Source organism: Acanthochromis polyacanthus, chromosome 10, assembly GCF_021347895.1.
Source record: "Acanthochromis polyacanthus isolate Apoly-LR-REF ecotype Palm Island chromosome 10, KAUST_Apoly_ChrSc, whole genome shotgun sequence".
Taxonomy (NCBI): Eukaryota; Metazoa; Chordata; class Actinopteri; family Pomacentridae; genus Acanthochromis; species Acanthochromis polyacanthus.
In genome coordinates this window covers 16,700,589-16,720,304 of record NC_067122.1, presented here as the reverse complement: position 1 = coordinate 16,720,304, position 19,716 = coordinate 16,700,589, and the positions used below count along the sequence as shown (strand labels likewise).

Sequence of the window (19,716 nt, the reverse complement as noted above, 5' to 3'; positions counted from 1 at the left end):
CCAAAGCTCAAGATGTTGTCCTCAAGTGTTTTGTTTGGTTCACAACTCAAAGATATCCAGTTTACTGTCATAAAGGAGTAAAGAAAACAGAAAATGTTCATGTAAAAATAGCTGGAATCTGACCATTTAGATTTTTTCAACTCCCCTAATTATTATACACAGTTCAAGAAAAAAGGATTTCCATCGGGACTGTGTGCGTGTGATTTGATCAGATGTGATTGATTGTGTCCAAACAGATTTTGATTCAGTTACTAATTCCTAATTGGTGCAATGGGACATGTGACGACACCACTTTTATAACAGCCCTGCCAAATTAGACCCAATAAAAAGAATGCAGGAAAACTGAAATCTGCCGTGTGTATTAGGCAGAAAAGTCTGTTCATGCAGGATCTCATTACTTACTGCATGAAGGCATGAAGCTCACTGACAATAACTTGACTTTTTAGCTTATTTGAATACAGGAAAAATGTTCAGGAACCCACAACTATTTGTAAAAAAATAAATAAATACAGATTTTTAATGTTGGCATTATTTACAGTTTTGAAAATTATATTTTTTCTTCGATTTTACTAAATAGTGTCCATAATTTCACGAAACAGGAAAAATCTGTAAAAGAACAGTAAAATAAAATTTTAAAACATTTTTTCAATCCTTAATGTACATAATTTGCCTCTCAAATAATGTCAAAAATCTGTATAATACTTTTTTCCAACTGAAATACAGTAAAAGAAAAAAAACATTTTAAAATGTGTCATTAAGCAATTGTAAAATAAGAATGTGGATATTATTTAGAGTTTTGGCCTATTTCTTAAAAAGTGTAAATGAATAACTTTTCTGTTCTTTTACCAGTTATTATCTGTCATTTAACAAAACAGGGTGAATCTGTAACATACTAACAAATAACTGTTCTCAAAACTACCGTTAAAATTAGTTTTAAAACAAAAACTTTTATTGTACTGTTTATAAAAATATAGATTTTTGATGTTGACATCATTTACAATTTAAACAGTGAACTTGTAAATTAATCATGTTTTCTGTGCTTCTGTGAGTTATAATACGTAATTTCACAAAACAAGGATAATCTGTAAAATAACAAAAAAAGTCTTGACCTTTTTCTATCTTTATTTTACAGTTTTTTTATTTCAAATATTGACAAATAGCTGTATTTTAAATTATTATATGTAATTTAATCAAACAAGGAAAATCTGTAAACAGTTTTTTAAAATGATTATAAATTATTATAACTAACTTTTGATACACATCCTTTGAATTTAAATAAGGTAAAATATTTGTAAAATGGCAATATGTTAAACTATAACATGGAATTTAAAAAAAAATACTGATAAAATCTGGATGACAACAGCAAATTTGTAAGGAAACAGTTTGTTTTAGAGTGTACTCAACTTGAAGTTGGAATTGAATCATTTGACACTTTTTTCTTTTAAAAAATACAAAAATCAATTAATTATCAAAAATGATGACAAATGTAACAGTTGGCAACTAGTCAATAAATTATAATTATTATTACTGGAACCAGCTTCTCTTTCTGTCCATGTGGAAGAAACCTTCAGGGACTTCTGTCCACTCAGGGGCCCCGGACCGGCTGCATGTGTGCGGCCCCGGAGCTCCAGGGTGTGTATGTGTGTGTGTGTGTGTGTGTGTGCGCGCGCGCGCGTGCGTGTGTACGTGTGCGTGTGTGTACCTGTCACTCTAATGCGCGGTGAGTTGTCGGTAATTGGTGGACCGTGGCGACCTGCTGAACCCCAGTAACGGAGCTTAGAGCGCGGCTGTAAAACCTCCCCAAAGACGCGCGCACACACACACACACACACACACACACACACACACTAAACAACACCGCGCGCGTCCTCAGCGTGAGAAGAGGAAGAGGAGGAGGAGGATGGAGCTGGAGGCGACACCTGTCAAGCCGCCACTAAACACAGTAGGTTTATTTAAAAAGGCTGCGGCGCCCTGAAGACTTGGGGGGATAAAGCCGAGGTGAAAATAGAGATTAGTCGCACCTACTGGCGCTGTTTTTGCGCTCGGAGAGAGACACGGAGCCCCTTTGAGGAGAGAGAGGAGGGGAGAGAAGGCGGCAGTGTGCAGCATTAACGTGATGACAAGACGTTTCGGAGTTGAAGAGGCGAAGTTGACGTAGGTTAGATGTCGACTGAGGGGAGCGCAGTGACAGCGAGCACCGGGAGCCAGGAGACACCGGAGAGGGAAAAACGGGACTTTATCCGAGGTTAGCCTCTCCCTCTCTCTCTCCCTCTCTCTAATTCACACACACACACAGTCTCCAAACACATTAACCCACAGCAGAGTGAAACAACAGGGTGGGAGATAACTAGCGCACATCGCGGAGCTCCGGTGCGGACACGCCGAGCATCCTCCACCGGCTGCAGGACGCTGCTGACCGGGACTTAACGGAGCCGCAGAAATATCTATTAACTTGACAGGATGATATGACAAGGATGCCCTGAGGGGAGCGAGCAGGAGAGAGGCGGGAAAAAAAGGGGATAACAAAGGTACGATCGTCTTGATGACTGTGCATTTGTAAGAGGGGAAAAGGTTCATTCAGGCTTCTTCTTTTTTTTTGATCCGTTTTAAGGCTCGAATGAAAGTGGCATGTTGGAGCTTTTTTACTCTTTGCTGGAATATGTGTGCGCTTGTTTCTGTGGATGTGCAGCTACCTGCTGGACCAGCAGTGAAAGGGGGGGAAAAGTCAGAGGTTTAAACAGCAGGGCTTCAGAGGGAGATTAAAGTGAGAGATTATACTTTGGAAAGAGAAAGAATTCCCACTTGCATGTTTTTGCTCCGACCCGCATCCCTCATGTGAGCAGGTGTGTGTGTGTGTGTGTGTGTGTGTGTGTGTGTGTGTGTGTGTGTGTGTGTGTGTGTGTGTGTGTGTGTGTGTGTGTTTTATATAATTGCTCATGCTCTTTTTGATGTGTGTGTGTGTGTGTGTTTGCATGCATCAGAAAGGCCAAGTCTCCCAACAGGCATGCCCTTCTGACATGACAATGTCTGCACCCCCTCTGCAACCTCACACACACACACACACACACACACACACACACACACACACACACACACACACACACACACACACACACACACACACACACACACACACACACACACACACACACACACACACACACTATTTACATAGAGGGTCTATGTGCTTTCAAGCTTTGATGCTTAATGTTGTTGTAGGACACCAACTAGACTCCAAAACACACAAACAAAATGTTGCGTCATGCCACTCATCCCAGTAAAACTGCCTCACATCTCGTACTGGATGTGAACGCAAACATGCATCTGAGCACACACACGCATGCATATACAAGCGCAGGATTAGCAGTGCCACGGGGCCATATTGAAACAGCAGATTAGAATGAGATTCTCGGGGCCAAAGCAGCACAGGACATGGGATTAAAGAAGAAAAGCAGAGATGGATGGAGTGACGGATGGAGTGACAGGCAGAGAACAAGGGAAGAGACTGAGAGGCAAAGAGGCCAAAAGAGGGGCAAGGGAGGAAATAAAGCGAGAGAGCAGCGCACAGAACATGAGATTAAAGTCTAATGTCCTAGAGAGGCAGAGAGAGAAAGAGAAACCAGGGCAAGTCATGCAGTTAGAGGGAACTGCATTGGCAGAATGTGGCAAGAATAAAGACGAGGAGAAGGCAGCAGACACTCTTTCTCCATCGCCTCCCTTTTGATCTCCTCTTATTCACCCATCCGAAAGCAAGAGGGGAGCGCTGCTTATATAACTCTCCATTTGAAACACAATAAACCAAGACAGATTTGGAGAAGGGGGGAAAAAAGCACAATAGGCATCTCACAGATTCTGAGATTGCTAAACAAAATTAAAAAAATGAGACCTGGGAACAGAGGTGTGCTCCGAGCGGAGCCGACCTCAGTGTTGCCTCTGTGCCTTGAATGGCAGCATTCTTCATTTCCTGAAATCTGTTACAGCCGCCTCTCGTCCTGAAAAGAGGCCTGATCCTCAAGCTCAGCTCAGCCTGTCAAGTTTTAAGCAGTGCACATGTTAAAAGATATGTTAATGTGGATGTGTTCTGCACAGCGTGTGTCCGCTGGTAACACATTTGTAGGCTCTAATTGAAGACAGATTGATCTTGTCTGTTAACCAGCATTTAACCCTGTATTAGTATTGTTGACTCTGCGTTGCATTTAGGTTACTGATGCCAATATCAGGCAAATAAAATACAACACAAAATAGGAACCAGCTCGAAAAAAAACAGACAATCCACTAGAAGTTCTTATGTTCAAAGCAAGGCTGTATTTTAGATTCACCATGCAGACTTTATGACATTCAGGGTCAGAACTGAATCTGTACTGGCAATGAAAAATAGCATGAATTATTAAACATGATGACATTTAATTGAAAATGTTTAATTCAACATTTTCTTTAAATAATTTCAATATTTAAACCTGTTTTTTTTGTCATGGGGTTTGGGGCAACAAGTTAGACACACAATATTGTCATCTTATCACCCTATAAAGCTGATATGTTATTAGCATCTACTTGACTTTTGGGTGGTATTCATGCTCATTCTAGCTCTGTTTTGGTCTGTACCAAAGGAGATGTCTGGGACTTCAGCTGCTGGATAATCACGTGTTTTTATTAGTTATTACTTTTGCTGTGTGGTGCTGTGCAGGTAGCGTACAGTGGGTTTATCAGAGCAGGGCGAATGAAAACAATGACCAACAACACCTTAGATTTATATAAAAAAGTATGAACGCTCTGTTAGGTCACCCCTAGGTTTCCTGAACAGTGGATTTGAAGCTCAGTGTGGTGGGCGTGACCGTCGCCATCTTGGCAGGGTCTGACTCCTCCTAGCTCCCAGACGATCCAAAAATTAGCAATAGAGCTGCAATGATCAGTGACTAATCAATTAAATGCCGCCATTGCATTAGTTATAATTGATCAGTTTCAGCAATTTTGGTAACAAGAAAGTCTAAATTCTATGATTTCAGCCTCTTAAATGTGATGATTTTCTGGTTTCTTCACTCATCTCTGACAATAAACTGAATGTCTTTTGGTTGTGGACAAAACAAGACATGTAAGGACATCATATTGGGTTTTAGGAAACCCTAACTGCCATTTTTTTTGTTTGTTTTTGTTTTCTGACATATTACAGCCCAAAAAATGTATGTATTAATCAAGAAAGTAACCCACAGATTAACTGACAATCACAACCGTTGCTAGTTGCAGCCCTAATGAGTGAAGTGGTGCAGCATGAGTGGAGCTGAAGTGGGCCATGCAAATGTCTCTGGCCATAAACTGTGCCTTGGTGACACACACATGCCTCTCAAGCACCCTTAATGATGCACACCTTCAAGCTTTAATCCAATTTAAACGTGTGAGTTATATAAAAATTCACCTCTTGTGCGGTTATCATGATAAGGGAAATTAGCTCTAGAGACCAAAGCTGATTTTTGTCGCGGGTTGTAAACATGTTTATTTCTGCTGTAAAGTTGAGCATTTTACCATGGGAGTCTATGAGGTTTGACCCACTTTTAGAGTCAGGTCCAGTGGTCATCAAAGGAACTGCAGTTTTCTGTGTTGGCTTCATTTTTCAGCACTGAAGGTTGTCGCTTGTGTAAGACACTAAAAGGTTTCATCTGAAGTGAACTGCAGAGTTGTGTGATAATCTTTGGTTGGTTGTAGTCATTTATTTAATTGTTGATATAATAATTTGTGCATCTTTAACTACGACTGAAAGCGTGACTCCGTCCTTGCAGGCCTGTATATGTGCAGTCAACTTATTCCTTGTGGTTACCTTAGGGGCTGTAACTACCCCCAATTTTCATCAGGAGTGAGGGCATTTTCCCTGGTGGTGGTTTGTTCAGTTTACTAGTGAGTGATTGCATGTTCATGTTCCAGACACTGGGTCAGTTCCCTGTGGCAAAACTCTGCTTCATGTATCTAAATAATGTCTGCTGTCCTGGGGCTATTTCACCTTCTTATCTTACATACCCACCTGAACGATTTCTGACTCTGTTCCTCTATTAATTCATTATTTTACAAAAGCTGACCATCCTCTTTACATCCTCATACTGCAGCTTGCATCCATTAAAAGGAGCGATTGATTCACATCACTTTCAAAGACGGTCCTCAGCTTTGTTTTCATGCCTACAGTCATGACATTCAGCATTAATGTTTCACTGCAAAATGTAAATAATTCAGCAGCATGAAACCAGGACTGGACTGTTTCTAAGCATCGATGCTTGTCGACTTTGGCATGCTGGTAACATTTCCTTGTATTAATGATTCAATATTGGAATTGGAACCTTTCCAAATCAATACGCGATTTAAGCAAATGGATGATGTCCATGCTGTCCACTGCTGGCGTGTGGCCTTTTCAGGGCTGTTTCTTTCTTTTTTTTTTTTTTTAACAGCTCATACCATCTCAGGATAGTAAATGGTTAAATTTACTGAACAATCCGATCCGATGCAGCTTTATTGATCAGCAAGAAAGGAAATTGTCTTGTCACTGAATACAAATGGACAAAAATGTAGCATACAGAGCTCAGTAATCACCTAAAATAAATATGCAAGTTCATGTGATGATAGTCTGAAGCTCTGTGGTACAAAAATATAAATTCTTTTACAAGTAGAGCAAGCCAAAAGAAGAGGCTGGGCCTGCCTGCTATATATGGGTCTCCAGATATACCTGCGCATTAGTGTTTCCAAGCACCCCATCTTATTAAAGCCTGTGTGTGGGAAATACTGCACTTGTAGCCAGATTTAGAGTTTAACCCACCCCCGAAACAATGATTTCATAACTGTGCTCTGAGCAGCTTTACAGAGACTCAGACTGAGACAGCACCCGGGATAATTTACTGAGGATTATGGCACATTTTCTCATCCGTAACGCCAGGATGAGAACGCAAGGCTCATTTAGATGTAAACAGTCAGACTGACAATGATCGAGTCTACAGTCAGTCAACAACTCCACTCGGAACTCGTTCTTTATATGTCTTGCTTACAGGTGAACTGCTCTCGCTGTTCAGTTTCCCAGTTTCTTTCATACCAGACACCACACATTTGTAGATATGTGCACAAGGTTTAACAATGTTGACAAGAATAGGCAGCTGTATTACGGAAAGAAAACCACAGTGCATATGGTGTGCCCTCAATATAATATGGATGTGACCTTTTCTCATCTCCCTGTTCAGGTTTCCTTCTCTGCACTGTATGGTGTACCAACAGAAAAAATAACAAGCTGGAAATGTAAAAGGAAAAACAATCTCATCAGCAACAGGACGGCAGGCAGGCTCACTAAATGACAGAGGCTCATTTACACTTGGTATTAACACATGATCTGTATCGAGTTAATGATCCAATTCATGGGCCGTGTTGGCATTTACACTTGGTGAAGGTGTAAGAGTACATGCACATGTTAGCCTGTGATCCAAACAACCGCAATAATTATGATTTATTTATGTCGATGTGGTCACACTCAAAGAACAGAAACTGTAGAGGAGCAGCAGCCACCAGTTGTTGTCTATCATCTATGACAGGTTACCAGGGTTAGCCTTTGAAGGTAGACAGATACTGTGATATTTGTATTTATCTTGTAAAATGTGTCACTGCACAGTGAAGATCAGCACAAAATCCCCAGTTGGTTTTGTCCACTGAGAATTCCAGTAAAGTTTATTCAAACAAAAGTGTAAAATGTTGACAAAAAGAGAGAACGGCTCTTGAGTAATTATAAAGCTGAAAAAATTACATTTCTGGCTTTAATGACTTGTTAATTGTAAATATGTTACATTAGTCTTCATGGACATTTTCAGTTCATTTATTTTATACTGAACAGTGAACAGGTCAGGGTCTGAGAATGCAACAGTACTGACATTTAAATTATCTTGTTTTTTCTAAAACAATATTCAAACATTTGAATGTCAACTGTTCCAGTATCAAGTCATGATATTTTTTAATGAATTTGTTTTGTTTTCGCTGCTACACCAACAACATATGGAACTGAAACCCCAAACTCTTCAGCTTTTGTGTAGAGTTACAGCCATGGCATCCGGTGTTGGTCAGCATCCAAGGTATCTGGAATCTGCCCAGTGTGAGATAAGATCTTAATATGTAAATGAGTTTGTAATGGCAGGTGAAGATCCAATCTAAAGTACAGACTGCAATAATTAATTGCTTAATCGATTCATTTCATTCTCAGTTATTTTGCTAATCCCACTAATTGGTCTTTTTCTTGGAAAAGAAAGTAAAAAAAATAGTGATTCTATCTTCTTAAAATGTAATATTTTCATGTTTCTTTACTCTGTAACAGGGGAATACTGAAACCAAATGTCTTTGGGTTGTGGAAAAAACAAGCAATTTGAAAATGTCATCCAGTGCTTTGGGATGCACTGATCCACATTTTCACCATTTTGTGACATTTAATGGATCAAAAAAAAAGTTTACCAAGAAAATAATCAACAATGGAAATAATTGTGAGTTGCTTTGGAGGTAGGACTTCTTAGCTACTCCTGGAAAACCTTTCAACTTGCTTATTCTACTTGTTTTGTTTTTCTTAAAGCCCGTCAAGTTAATTTGTCAATCAGCTTCACAACATAAGTACTGAGCTCCTACATGAGCAGCCATGATTCTGCCAACTTCACACTTTCTGTTTCTCTCTGCATTCTTTTAATTAGTTTGAAATGCACAGAACTGTTCTAAAAGAGGTGGTATGTTTCAGTGCACCAGTTAGAATTCAGCAACATTATAATCAAAATCTGTTCAGACAGTAATTATATCACACTCGTGCAGTCCTCATGGAGTTTTCTTTTTCCTTTAATTGCTATAGACAAATATACACTGCACTATATAGACTGCAAATAGCATTCAAACCTAGCCTGTAGTCGTCTGTCTGATCTAGTAGCCTTATAATCACAATAAGCTGTGATATAGAATGTATTAACAAGCATTTTTCCTTGTCCAGGTAGGACATCCACGTATAGATCACAGCTATAGTAAATTCAGACTCCAGGACAGTCAGAAAAATGGGACAAATTCACTCCCTTTTGCTTTTCCGCTTTGTCTGAATAGAGCAAAGAGTCTTTATAATAAGAAAACCAGAGAACAGATGTGTTTAAAATGGATTTTATGACGGTCTAGCTGTTTTCTTAGTGTATACCTTATGCAAGCTAATGTAGGAGGCAGCATGGCACTGAAACAAACTGCAGCTTTTATCCAGCTGAGGTTATGCTATGTTTTGGCTGAGACAGTCCCACAAAGTACATAATAAATATGATCACCAGAGAACCTGAAATAAATATATCCTGCAGTAGTTTCCAGATAGGAACATCAGAGAGATGCATTACACAAGGGACGGTTTTAACAATTTGGGAATGCACAGGCACGAACATGCACACAAAACAAACACGGCAACCTTACATTAGGCTGTGTAATATCGCATTATGGCTTTGTGTGTCTGAGTATGGGTATAGGTCCATTTGTTGGAGCAAAGGAACAGTGTGGGAGATGCAGGCAGGTCAGAGAGAGTAGGAGTCACACAGAGGGGAGTTCAGAGATAAGCTTTTGTTTGAGCAGCAGGGATGACTTCAGAGCGCCTCAACTATTCCCTCACCTAGCTTCAAACCAGCCACAGGCACCTCCATAAAGACTGGCACCTTTGATTAAATACCAGAATGAGCTGAATAACTGTAAAATAAATAAATAAAAAAAATAAAATTAGGTACATTCTGTTCCCTTAACATTTAGGACATAATTCTCACATATGCTTCAAGAACCTGTGCACAGACTCAACAGGGACGAGCCAATAAAGGCCTTGTTGTATTGAAAAAATAGCATTCAAATGATGTTTTACTCAGGAAACATATGGAAGACACTGAGGAGCTGTTCAGCAATGGACGTCAATAGTTGAAGCCACGTCTTTTTTAATGATAGTTTTCACACATTCTGAATAAATTGTTGTATTCCACATAACCCCAAGAGGAGAAACACAGGCAGATTTTACGTTTATTTCTAATTTATATAACGCTATTAGCAAGGTAACATCTAGCTGTTCATAATCTTACAATATTCAGTCAAGTATTTAACATACAAGAGCAGCAAATCATTACACTTGAGCTGCAGAAGCTGGCAAATGTTTGGCGATGTAGCTTGAAATATGACCGAAGCAATTAAGTGATTAACGCAATAGTTGGCCATAATTTTCTGCGGACTGAATAATCTACGCATTAGCCAAATAACTGTTTCACTTCACTGTTTTTACTGCGTTAAACGCCTCCAGAAAGATACAGTTAGCAGCAGCGCTCATGAAAAGCGCAAATGAGCGGCTGTCATTAAGCTTTTTTACCGCAGGTTCATGAGATAATTATAAATTCTCAGATGAACTGACACTAGCAGATGAAATTTCTGACTAGCTGTGGTTTTTACTGTATCAAAAGTTGTTGTAGAAAATAAATGCTTGCAGAGAAAATACACCCAGTGGTGAAAGCAAAGCAAAGACCAGAGATGTGATCATCTGGATGAGGAGTTCAATTGAGGCAAAGAGGGATTTCTTTTTGATCCTTCTTGGATCAAAGGCTCAGAAAGCTAATGGAGAAGGACAGGTATGAAAGTATTAATGAATAAATCAGGAACTTATGGCCAGGATTTGCTGATTATTTTGGGAATAAAGAGGTATTTGTCATCTCATTTCTGAACTTGGATTTTTTTCATGTTGTGTCCTCGTCCTTTTCACTCTTTGTGCATTTGTGTTGTAACTCAAAGGTGGAAAAAAGACAAAGACATGAAATATTTCATGGGTTCCCCCAACAGTAAGAATTCAGAATTAGAAAGCTGTCTTTGATATGCAGAATCGTGGAACAGAATAGAATACCAGATGAGCAGGAATAATAAAAAACAAACGTCCATGTCCCTCACATTAGACCAAACTGAAGAACATTTGTAATGGCATCTGCCAAAAGCTCCAGATTGTCAACATTTTCCAGTTTCGTATCGGTTACACCATAGTTTACATCTGTTGCAGCAGTCTGAGTGCATCGCCTGCAGCAAAAATTAGTGTTGCAGCGACTTGTAGTGCATGTAATTCATTGGGAACTTGTGTTTTTTAAAAAGTTCAATTTTAGATTTTGGGACTTGCACCAACTGTGTGCCCTTGCTGGCAGTGTTCTCCTGACTTAGCCCATTGCTTAATGACAAACGGTGGGTGTTTGAATGTAATGTTTCTGCGTCTGTACAAAAGCAAATACATAAGACGTTGTCTACCTTTTGCATGTTTATTGGTGTCTGCTGCAACCGCTTATGGGGGACTTTTTGGAGATTAGCAGTCTTTTTGCATTGCATGCACTTTCTGATGACTGCATGTTCAAATGCTTTTACAACCAAATTGGCAAATGTGATTTCATATACCCACACACCAAATCTAGACCAAACACCACAGGGACTGAGCGCAGCAACGCAGCCGATTTCCAAAGCTACGACCTGCACAAGTGCCACAGTCTTTGAGTTTAGATCAAAACAAGTGTCTAACTGGAATCAAATGCCAAATTACCACCAACTCCCATGGCAACAAAGACTGACAATCGCTGCCACACAATCCAAGATGATCAAAGAAAGATATAAACATGAGCACAAGCCAATTACTGAGCTGTGTTCAGAAAGTGCTACACTCGCTGCAAAGCATGACAGGATGGTGCTGGATTGCGAGGGCAACTGGCAGGAATATATATGTCTGACCTGATGTATTGAATTCCAATAGATCTCTGAGATATGCAGGGGTTGTGCTTGACTCTGAGCTTGAATAAGCTTTGATAATTACCCTATAGCTTTTCTAAAGTGTGCTCATTGTCTCCTTATAATGAGGAACAAAGGTAAACACGGCGAAAACAGAACGACTGACGGACTGCCAGCGCTCTCAGCTAACCTCTGTCCTCAGCAAAAGCGCAAGTTTCTCTTTGTAGAAAGTTTAGCTCCCGTGGAATCTTTTTTTTTTTTCCTTCTTCCTGAGATGACAATGAAATGGAGAGTGACGGGGAATAATAGAGAAGAATATAAAGTGTCGGAGGGTGAAAGGCAAAAAAGCTTGTCAGATGGATTCAAGCTTTAGCCTGCCACTAGGAGGGCACACGTACTTCACATCTTATTGGATTTAAAATGACTTGTTTTGTCTGTCATCACACACACACACACACACACACACACACACACACACACACACACACACACACACACACACACACACACACACACACACACACACACACACACACACACACACACACACACACACACACACACACACACACACACACACACACACACACACACACACACACACACACACACACACACACACACACGACTCCAGGGATTCTCTTCCACAGGCGTAAGTGCCAAGTTCAACCTAGCGAGAGTTATAGTGACCTATCTAAGAGTGCCTTCTGGTGACTGCAGTGTGTGTGTGTGTGTGTGTGTCCAGCTCGTAAATTACCCGTCTGTAGGTGCTTCCTCTACGTACCTCATTCTGAGCGAGAGACACAGAGAAGGAGATGGAGAGAGAGCCAGAAAAACCCTCAATCATATTTAATGGGACTATTTATCCACATAGTGTCATCAGACGATGTGCATCCATGCTGGGCTCTGTGTAGAAATGTGTGTTTTGCTGAGAGATGGGGTATATCATAGCATCTCCTGGCACATAATATTGCAGGCAGATGGGTGCGTGGCTTTTTGTTTTTTTGCCTTTCTTTCTGGCAGATAAATTTGGTGGATTCCTCCTGTACTGTTAGAGAACAGTGTTAGGCTGATATAACAGGCCAGCGTTAAAGCTGTTTAGTGTTTCATTCAGACGTTGGCCAGGGAACATCGTCCACTGCTGATGTGATGGAGGCTCCGCTCTTACCGCAGCTACTGAATATGTTTTTATAAATATTATTGCTTTATTGCAGATGGCTGAGCAGAGAAATGACTCCAGCATGGTGTAGGAGGATTTTTTCCTCACAGCTTCAGGGGTGTCAGTCTGTAAAACCTGTAATGAAACCTGCCTCACCCTGCCTTAAGGAGCTGCCAACAAACCTAAAAAGCTTTCATCTGCGAGGTTTTTGCTGGCTTCTCAGTGTCCCATGGTCTAATTGTCGACGCGGAAGGCTTTTCTGTTATGCCAAGAATAACATGCTGGGAGAAACAGTGATTCTTTTTCAGTCTGAGTTTCTGTCTTGCCATGAAAATGGTCGAATTTTAATTGAAAGAATGGTATTTTTTGGTGTGCAGCAGCTTCAGGTAGAAAACAAAAATGCCCGTCATTAAACCTGCATGTGTGTCCAATTCTAATTGGAGGTGTAGCGGGCAGCTGAAGTAACCAGACTCAAGTTTATGTTGTGCATATTTTGTCAGCACCCAAGGCCGCAGCCCTCAGAGAGCCCCTAGAGAGATAATACAGTTTACTTACCGCTTATGCATAAAAAAAAATCTGTGTGCTGTCTCTGTAGCCCACAGTGTGAGGTCTGACTGTTTTAATTATTAGCTGCTGTGTTTAAAATGAAGCCGCCAGCATTTTCATTATTCGCATCATATTTATGCAAAACACCTTCACTCGGGGTGTCGGGTCTGCGTTTCTGAGTCCACCCATCTCAGCCTCGTCACTACTGCTCTCTCCATCCACACTGCTGTCTCCCTTTCCACCTCCTCGCTCCATCCCGACCCCACTTCCTCCTCCTCTTCTGCTCTCTTTTCCCCTCTCCAGCAGCGCTCTCTCTCAAAGTCTCGTTTACTCCCTCCTCTGCTGTTCATTCCCTCTTTGGAAACTGGCTTCCTTCAGGGCAAAAACTCTATAGCTCACTTTGTCTCCCTGTCCGCCTCCATTTATGCTCCCCTCCTTCCACCTCTCCTCTTTATCCTCTTTCTTTTGCTCCTTTTTCATCTTCTCTCTCCCTCTGACAATAGGTTTCAGGACCTATCTATTGAAATTTCCCATTTGCACCGCTTGCCTCTCGGTGGCTTATCACCTTCGGTGTTTTGTCCTTCCTTTACTGTTCAGAGGAAGCAGAGGAGGAGATGTAGAGAGGAAGAAAGAAAACACAGCAAGAAACACTCCCACCACACACAGATAGATGTAGTAGGAAAGGGTATGAAGGTAGAAAGTTTATCTTTGTTTGTCATGCTTTGGCAATATTCCCCACATACACCGAACAGCACATATAAAAGGGGCTGAATGATATAAATGGTGCTAACAGACAGAGAAATAAATGTCTGCTGTATGAAAATTAGAAACTTTGATATAGAATTGATATGTTACATGGTTTGATGATGTACTAATAACCCAATCTGTACACAGAAACATCTTTTAATCAAACTAAAAAGTTGGATATTTAGAAAGTAGAGACAGGCGCTACTTTGAAGGAAAGCAAGAGTTACAAACATCTCAAATGTGTTGTGGAGGAAATAACGTGTCATGGGCTAGACAAGAATAGTCTAACATTACTTATAGTTGAACACAAAATATGGTTTGGTGTCCGTTAGTGCACAAAAAAGGAAACAAAAGGACAGCTTTCTGCCAGCAAAAAACCAAAACATTATTGTTGATCGCGCAAATCAAAATTGAAGGATTTTAACTGATGACCATAACCAAAGACATGAGCTCCTACACTGTAAATGCCAAGACTTACATGTTTATATATATATATATATATGTTTGCCTTTTTGTTTTCTTTGTATATTTCTGTGTGCAGCTTACACAAATCTTGTCCAGTTTTGAATCCTTTACAGTGATGAATCCAAGGTTTTAGCCAGCGCAAAAGGAAAATCATCAAAAAAATGAAAGAAATCATCAAAAACTGAAAATATTCTTGTTAAATTTTTAGACCCATTCTATACCAGAAAAACCCTGAAATCTCACAACATCAACCAATGTGGATGAAAATGCTTAAGAAGAATTTTACCATCTCTTTCAAAAGCAGTAAAGCGACAGATTATAAAAGAAGCACAAATGCGAAAAACTAGAAAACAACAAAGCAAGCAGCAAAGAGAAGAGAGCAAAAAGCAAGTAAATTAATCCACAATCTGAAAGGAGGGGAATAGCAAACAGAGAATGTGTTGAAGGAACGTGGATGTCAGATCCAACTTTAGCACCTTAAAAATCCTCTTTTTAGGAGCTGTATGTACAGTTTCTTGTTCATTGTGCTTTGACAGATCAACATGGAGTAGCAGAAGAAAACGTGACAGATGGACAGGCGGCAAAGAATAGTCGCACGTATAAATGACGTGTAAAAACAGCCCATTTTTCATACATCAGCAGACTAATTTGCGTAAACTTCACAGGTCTTTAGACCGCGGCGGACATGCAGGCAACCTGCGGTTTAAAGGAACCATTTAGTTCCCTGAAAAAACATTCCTGGCACTGAAAGATCCAAGGGTGCTTTAGGGAGAAATGCGGTTCTACTGTTTGAGTAAATAAATTCAGAGATAATTGACCTTAACACTGTTCTGAGTGAGAGCAGGGAGATGGAGGAAAGCAAAGAGAAACTGAAGCAGAGATTGTAGCAGGGTGTGAACTGCCATAGAGAGTGAGTGGGAGGTAGTGTTGTCACAGTGCATAACGGTGTTGCTAACATTATCACGGGCTAGAAGAACAAAGAACAAGGAGCTGGGCGTTTGTCAGTGAGAAACAGAGAAAGTCAGATCAAGTGCACAGGTCAAAAGAGCAAGAAAATGTGAGCAAGCGTGTGAGGAAGACCGTATCGACATTTATTTCCATAAGCGTGGAAAAGATCTGGAGGACTTTGCCTGTGTGTGTATTTGTGTTTTAGAGACGTCCATTTTAGGGGAACAGCTGCTGATCGAAGCTGCTGGCGCACAAACCAGCAGTCACTGATCTGCCTTAAGGAGCCGATAATACCAAAATGTTATTGACTGCGTTAAACACATTTGTCCTGACATTTATCAGCACTGTAACATTTTTTCCTCTTCGTGTGTGCAACAGCAAAAATGCTGTTTTTTTTTAATTTAGAGCGCTGTCTCTTATGCCTGCAGTCATATATTGAGGGATTCTGTGTTTAGCTGTAGATGGCAAGAAAACAGCAACACAAAAGAATTACATTTTACTACGGATTACAGTTTGCAACCCTAGCCCAACTGAAGCATAATAAAACAACAAAAAAGCACAGCTTAGTCACATAGAATGGTTAAAATATGAGATAAAAGCGAGAAAAACATTAGTGCATCACTGTCACATACAAGCTTTTGTGCCACTGTGGTAAAGCATGGCACTCGGACCTTTCTAAATGCATTTGTTCCATCTCTGAGTGACTGAGGACAAAGTCACGGGCAGATTAATGCTCAACTTACTAGACGGCTGTTGTAAGGCTTGTTGTGCGTCAGTTTTTTTAGGAGGGGGGATATTTTCTGCTCCAAATCTAGATGATGCACTAAGCAGCTCTAGTTTAGGCAATGGGAGTTCATGTTTCATCCAATCACATTATCAGGGACGCTCACAATGCTTGCATACAGCCAATCGTGGACTTCCAACATTGCATGAGGAAGCATTTCCTGAGCTGGGATAGATTAGAGTCATTGCAATGCCAATAGTTCAAAGGATAGCAGTTAAAATCATCTTTTTTTTCTTGTCAACAAATCCCATAAAATGACCAAAGCCAACAAATGAAATTCCTGTCTTTATATTCAGGAGTTACCACGATAAAATAAGATTACTGAAAAGGTGCATTCTGATTCCAGAGGAGCAAAACGCATGCTGTAGGTTATTTTAATTATTTTTTATCATTTACAAAAAAAAAGAAAAATGTTAAAACCTGTTATCGACATGTACACAGGTATTACCAATGCTGGAAAAAATAGTGACTCCACTTGCTTTAATTTTTTTTTACCATTTATGTTTTAAATTTATTTCAAATCTTCAAATCCTTGAATCTTGTCCTCAATCTGCTCCGTTTATTAGACCCTCCAGAAAAACACGGGCCTCCTTGATTCCTTGAATCCTTGATTCCGCGGGCTAAAATCCTTGAGTCCGCGGGCTAAAATCCTTGATTATGCGAAAAAATATGCGGGGTTTTTATGCCATTTTATGCGGGGAAATTGCGGAAAGTTGCAAAGTATGCGAATAGTTGTGAAATATGCAAAAACATGCGAAATATGGAAGAAGTGGGAAAAAAAGGTGATTCTTCTCCTACATCCTGTTACTAGGCTACCACTGAACGAAAAAGAGCAATATAAAGATAAACAGGCATACTACATGCAAGACACACCACAGTAAGTGCTGCCAATGTTTCATTTATTATCAGCTTAAGCATGACTTAAACATTCCTCAATCACAAGTTTCTTAGAAATAAAACATTCTTTCTGCTTAGTTATACTTTGAGGTAGAGCAAACTACTTGCAACACGGTTGATTTTCTTCGGTGCTCCAGAACGATGTTGCACGGGGTGCAAAAAAGTTCCCCCCCACTTTCGTGCAGTAAATCTGGGTACTGTTTTGCCCAATATCTGGCTGAAATATGCGTAGGTAAGTGTGATCTTTGAGCATTCGCCATTGTTGTTTTTCGTCTCTGAGCGCCGCACTCCGCATCAGCTCGTGCTTCTAGTGTGTGTGTGAATGCGCAAATTGATGACGTCAGGCCAGGCGTCACATAAAAACTCCCTCACAACTCCATTTATATTGGTTATAGTTTTCTCATTTTATGCGGGAATTGTGAAATCAAGCGGGACCCGCATATTTCTCTCTTTTTTTTTGGTGGAAATGTGAGATTCTTGTGGGAATTATGCGCTATTTTGCTGGGATTATGCGGCCTTTTGGGAAATAACTGACCCCCGCATAATCAGCGGCATTTTGGTGATTAATGCAGGAATTCATGCGATCGCATAATCGCGTTTTTCTGGAGGGTCTAGTTTATACACAGCCTGCAGTTCAGCCCAGTTTAGCAACAAAGTCCCTGCATTGTTGTCACATTTCTGTTGGTCATAGCTGAATCAAAGGTTTAATGGCTGCGTCACTTCGCAGAAAATTTTTAGCTTTTTACACAATCCAGGTATAGCAAACTGCTTATTTTTTAGGCGATTTGTTTTAAAGGCACGTGTAAAATGAAGTGATTTTGACTGAATATCACTATTTCAAGTTCAGATTCTCAGTCATTTTCAGCTTACGTTATTTAGCAGAAAGGCAAGTCACAGATAACTAGTTTAAGGACCATCGTAAAGTTGATAAATGATGTAATTTTGGCAGATTTTGTAAAAAGAAAACAAAACCGCCAACGGGTTTGAGGGTTTAAGAGGATTAAGTCTGTGCCACATTCACTGCTCTGCTGCCAGTAATACTTTTCTGAAAACAGTCCTTTTTTTTTTTTTTAACGAAACTATATATATCTGTGATCAGAGTGGAAGCAGAAAACCTGATCTACTTTAAAACTGTAGAAAGAAATGGGCTGAGAGCTACTGACAGATTAGGAAAGTCAGAAAGTACTGTGCAGCAGATATACACATTAATTTAGTTTTTTTACTCGGTAATGTGTTGAAAATAAGAAAAATAAGGAACCAAATCGATGAACTGATGAATCAGAATGGAAATTATCAGCAAAAATAAAGCCAAGCTCTGGCGTGTGTGCATTTCGACGGAGTGTCAAAATAATGCTAGATGAGGGAAAAAAAAACACTGTATTGAGCTTTTCCCTCCCTTTGGATCTTTGCTGATTATCCCTGCTTTGTCGCTTCCCTCATCTCTCTCGTTCTCTGCCCCTCCCTCTCATGCTAAATGGAAGCTGTGTGCCGCTGTGTTAGAAAGCCAGTCACATCCCTCTCCCTCTTCTTTTTAGCCTCTCTTAGAGTCTCTCTCTCCATCTCTTTTTCATTTTCTACCTCTACCTTTCTCGCTGTCTCTCCTTGACACGCTCTCTCTGTCTTTCCCGTTGCGGCTCTGCTCCCTCCAGCCTTCGTTCTGTCCACGCTGACACCCTCGACTGATTCTGCCGGAGTCATGGCCTTCAGAGCCTGACAACAATTCAGTGCCTGCGCAAGTGTGTGTGCCAGTAATCTGTGTGTGTGTGTGTGTGTCTTCAAGCATAGATGAAATATGAGCCGCTACATAGGAAAGCTGGGCTATGTTCTGATACCATGTAGTCACGTCACTCATGCATGGAAGAGTAGTAAAAATGTGCACGCTCAGATATATAAATATATATTCACATAGTGTGGATGACAAGTAACTGCAGAGCTTCTGTGGTATTATTCTGCATCACATTTGCTATCCATTTGTCTGTGATACTTACCACACAAACACACACACATATAGAGGCAGGCCCTGGATTCAGGCTTCACTGACTTTAAACCTTGCTCAGGCTGACAGTAATTTCTGCCACCAAATTACATTCCAATGGCTTCATAAATCTGCTGCCTCCTCCTCTGCCTCTTTCTCTTTCCCCCCCTCGTCTTCCTGCCTCTGCTTCTCTATCTTACCCTCTTTCCCTGCTGTCTCTCCTCTCTTTTTCTCGCCCCCTCTGCTCCAGCTTCACTTCATTTTTCCTGTATAAACCTCCATCCTCCCTCCCTCTCTTTTCTCCGCCTCTATTTCACCAGCTCTCTTTTTCTTTTTCTTCCCCCCCTATCACTTGTTTTCTCCTTTCCCCACACTCCTTCTCTCTGGCGCTGGCTCAGTAAATGAGAAACAGGGAGGCAGAGATGGGGAGGTTACGTGTGTGGGGTAGTTAAACAGTCA

The 19,716-nt window shown here is 40.5% G+C and overlaps 2 protein-coding genes across 7 annotated transcripts in view; one reads left to right on the top strand and one right to left on the bottom strand.

Moving 5' to 3' along the window:
• The window catches only part of macrod1 (mono-ADP ribosylhydrolase 1), a 134,838-nt gene that overhangs the window by 70,802 nt on the left and 44,320 nt on the right, over positions 1-19,716 (bottom strand). The gene's annotated exons all lie outside the window — the stretch shown is intronic.
• Positions 1-19,716, top strand: part of flrt1b (fibronectin leucine rich transmembrane protein 1b) — a 40,539-nt gene that overhangs the window by 5,611 nt on the left and 15,212 nt on the right. Inside the window, exon 1 of one of the 4 annotated variants that reach the window (XM_051954449.1) lies at positions 1,726-2,245. The exons of 1 other annotated variant lie outside the window; for it this stretch is intronic. The gene's annotated coding sequence lies outside the window, so the exon portion shown is untranslated. Of the gene's footprint in view, positions 1-1,725; positions 2,529-19,716 lie in introns of those variants that run through there. 2 more of the 4 variants (XM_022203271.2, XM_022203270.2) reach the window with 2 other exon arrangements.